The 3,973-nt window shown below is 45.6% G+C and overlaps 1 long non-coding RNA gene across 1 annotated transcript; it reads right to left on the bottom strand.

Moving 5' to 3' along the window:
- Positions 1-2,101: 2,101 nt before the first annotated feature.
- On the bottom strand, positions 2,102-3,577 carry LOC137032976 (uncharacterized). Its single transcript, XR_010896776.1, has 3 exons — positions 3,216-3,577; positions 2,918-3,138; positions 2,102-2,490 (listed from the first exon to the last, which is right to left on the bottom strand). It is a non-coding gene; the product is annotated as an uncharacterized lncRNA (long non-coding RNA).
- Positions 3,578-3,973: the final 396 nt, after the last annotated feature.

The raw sequence follows: 3,973 nt of genomic DNA, 5'->3' as shown, positions 1-3,973 counted from the left end.
TCCCACAATTTCCCAAGGATCGTGGTGGGATACAAAACGGCATCAAGAACACCAACGTTAACAACAGGTACCGAAACCGTACCACCATTCACACGCACTAAAGACGGGGAGGCTAATAAACCAGCAGGCAACCCGGTCTCAAGGGGCTCAAAGAGCACAATCTTATCACTGAACGCGGACGAACACGTTGCGGTTACGAATTTTAGAGTGCCGCCTGGAACACGACACACTCGACGCCCACGAACTTTTACATTACCTCCACATGGGAGAACGCCATCTACCTTTTGACAGGTTTGAAAAGCCTGAGACAATTCAATATCACGCGCCACTAGTGGTAACTCAAATAAAGTGGAACCATACTGCCCGAAAAGCTCCCGGTAGCAGCGACTGAGAACATTCATCCCCAGAATACCGGGGATGCTAGAGCTGCCACCTGGAGGATCACGGACCACCAGTATTCCACAGTCTGATACCACGCGACCACCCAGTTCAATGTCCAATTCCATGTACCCAATATAGGGAATTTCTAATCCATTAGCTGCTTTAAGCTGCAACCAGTGGCATGACAGCAACCGATCCTGGCCCCATGGTTCGAACCTGAGCCTAAAACAGCTCTCTGTAATGGTCGATACCATGGAGCCAGTATCAATCAAACAGGGTACTGAGACACCCCCAATAGTAACAACAAGGTGTGGGCATGAGGAGACTAAACGAGACACGGATACGCCATCATGAAAAACACGGGAGCCACGCATACCCCCAACCGAACTGTGGCTCTGCAGCCCGGTGGGAACTAGTTTCCCGACTGATTGGGGAAATCAGATCTAACTGGCCTTACGTCGCTGGATGACAAATCAACCTGGGAATGAATTGGGGGACCAGGAGAACGATGCTGCCAATTACATTCCCGAGCAAAATGACCAGGCTGCTGACAACGTCGGCAAATCACAGAAGCGGGACGTGGCGAACGACCACGAAACTGGGGACTTTGGCTACGGGCTACAATTTGAGTAAGCTGATCGAGCTGCTTCTGCTGCCGATTCAGCATTTCCCGTAATTCACCCAATTCTGATAAACGACCCCCATGCTCAGAACTTACTCTAGTATCGCCTTGAACCCCACATTGAATTCCCTGCACCAGGGGAGCAGATTGACTACGCCCCCTGGCACCACCTGGCATCCCCTCTCGTTCCCAGCGAATAGCTTCCCCTCGCACATCCAACAGTGTTGCAGCAGGCTGACGTCTTGCCAGTTGTTTTAATTCACGGCGTAACGCATTATCTAACACGCATTCAATAAATTGGTCCCTTACTACAACATCAGCATTTAAAATGGGATGCGGTGACTGTTGTTTAAGTCTATCAAATAGACCCAACAATGCCAGAGAGAACTCTTGCAACGTTTCCCCCTCCAACTGTCGCCGCGAATAAAAAGCCTCTTGAAGCGCAACATAGGACTCTGCACATCCATATAACTCACGCAACGCTGAAATAATTTTTTCTGGATTGTCTCTGTCCCTACTCGGTCGATATTTAATTTCGTCTCGCGCTTCTCCTTCGAGATGATCGAACAAAAAGAAGGCTTGTTCAGAAACTGTCATGGTCCGCATGCGCATACACGCCTGAGCTTCTTCGACCCATTCTTCAATGCCTACACCAGACCTACCATTGAATTTTGGACAGCGACGTTCTCGAGGAACGAACACAAAGCGCTCAACAGTACCAATATTTGATTCAACGGGACTAGGCGTTACCGGCCGTGACGCACTATTAGAGGCTGCGCCAGGATCAAGCAACTCAACCGGCGCCCGCTCCTGTCGCAGTCTCTCGTTATCGGCCCTCAACTGGGCCACAAGATCTCTCATTTCCTGTAATTCAGCTTCCATAGCTAATTACTATAAGGGGTACTTACCAGACGAATCTCCACTGTATTGTCACGACTAAAGAACAGAAATACAAAAAAAAACAAAAAAACAAAAAAAACAAAAACAATATCACTGTGTCTGAATCTGTGCAACAGCCACTATACCCTGCCGACTACGCCAAATGTGGCATTCTGCTATTAACAGCTTTACACAATTAAGCCAATTATGGCAACAGCTCGACTACGCCACCCCGGAAATGGGCCGGGGACCCACGGGTACACAAAGTACCACACACACACAGATAAGCAGTGGCTGGACAGGTATCAGACGACAATGTACATTACACAAACTTTTATTTAATAAACATCAGAAAAATACAAGACCATTCTCTTTAATGTATAAAAGTTAAAAGAGGAGTACGATCACTCATAAAACTTCTTGCACATCCATATAGACATGAGTTTACCGCTTCAAAACTGGGGAATTCGTCTTGCCTATCGGATAAACACAGCAAACACTCGTGCTCTCACAACACAGCACCAACAACACCCGTTGTGAACACTGCAAGCTGACAGCCGAACCACCACCACACACAGAGGACACTGGCTAATACTGGTACCCCAATTCTGAAGGGAAAAAGAGAACAGGATGAGACACAAGCGCACACATACAGTAACACTTTCCACCTTATGGTTTGACCAAAAATACGTAGCACATGCTATTAAAGGGATCAGTGTCACCAATCAATAGTGATCGTCCTAGCTGATGTTCATTAATTGTTAAGAGCACAGGATCATACCATAAATATGCATCAAATAAACAAACAGGTGAAACACAAACACTGGTTCCAGAATAAAAATGAGGTCAAAATAACAGCATACACAAAACGACACAATAGTAGTGACAAACACGTAGCGTTTCGCCCCCAATTACCCCCTTTAAATCCACAGATCGCGGAAATTCAAGTCTCTTGAATTTGGCTGGATGCGCCACCGATGGCCGGCAACGCGCTGTTGGTCCGGTCGTCAAGGTGATGACGTGAATTAGTGTTACCTGCAAAGCCGCAGCAATGACATCATCCGGTATACAGCAGAAGAACGGTCGAAGAAATCAACGCGGAGAGAGAAAGAAACCATCCAGCCGTCCGAAAACGTTCCAGTTCATGCATTCATTACAGCTAAGAGATGATATAAATCGTGTTGTTCAACAAGAGGAATTACGATGCTTAACCGCGCCCACAAAGCCTGCTGCAACACCTCCTGGCTCCCGTGTCACTAATAAAATATAAGACATGGCATTAAAAAAAAATAGAAATTACCATCCCATTAACCCAAACATGAAATGCACATACCTGCAAATAAAGACTCGCACCACCCCGCACACTCAATGGCGTGCAAGCCACAAGGTTCGCAGAAATAAAGTTGCTCAACGCGTCTACCATACTCCTCAGCCACACTGAAATACATGGGTGTCAAATTACCCCGTCCAAACATATGCAAGACTGCAGCTGCCACCAGCAACGCTTACCTTCAGGACATCAACACGGCGCACCAGAAATGACGTCAGCACCGAGACCCCAAATGACGTGCCCTAGATGTCAGACTCATCCTTTTTTTTATACAGATGGAATGTACCATTTTGCTCTAATTAACGAAAAGTGGGGGATAACATCACCACAATCACATTTACAAACGTTTGCTGAAGTTGTTGTCCGTCGCGGCTGACCGTTACGGCCTATCTTCAAATGTACGCTAATCTTGGTCTCACGATCCAAATGGACTATATGCACGGAGCGTTCTTTAGAACTTCCGCATTAATATAAGCCAGCTCGAAAACTTCCGGTGAGATGTCATTTGCTGGTGTGTTGAGCATCAGTAGTGTAATACTTCGTTTATAATCAGAATATAGTCACTTAAATAGTCAGGCATAGCATTAATTTAGTTATTCAAACGTAAGACAGCATAGAAAATAAATAAATAAAGACGTACCTCAATGTTCCTCCTCGGCTAAATTCAATTCGAGCATTAGTTTTCACACTTTTATGTGAAAAAAAGCTTAAAAAATTAAATATTTATTGTGCACTTTAGTTAGATTAATTGAATAAAATGT

The sequence above is a fragment of the Chanodichthys erythropterus genome, chromosome 12 (assembly GCF_024489055.1).
Source record: "Chanodichthys erythropterus isolate Z2021 chromosome 12, ASM2448905v1, whole genome shotgun sequence".
NCBI lineage: Eukaryota > Metazoa > Chordata > Actinopteri > Cypriniformes > Xenocyprididae > Chanodichthys > Chanodichthys erythropterus.
The sequence above is the reverse complement of the archived record's forward strand: the minus strand, read 5'-3'. Positions and strand labels throughout refer to the sequence as shown.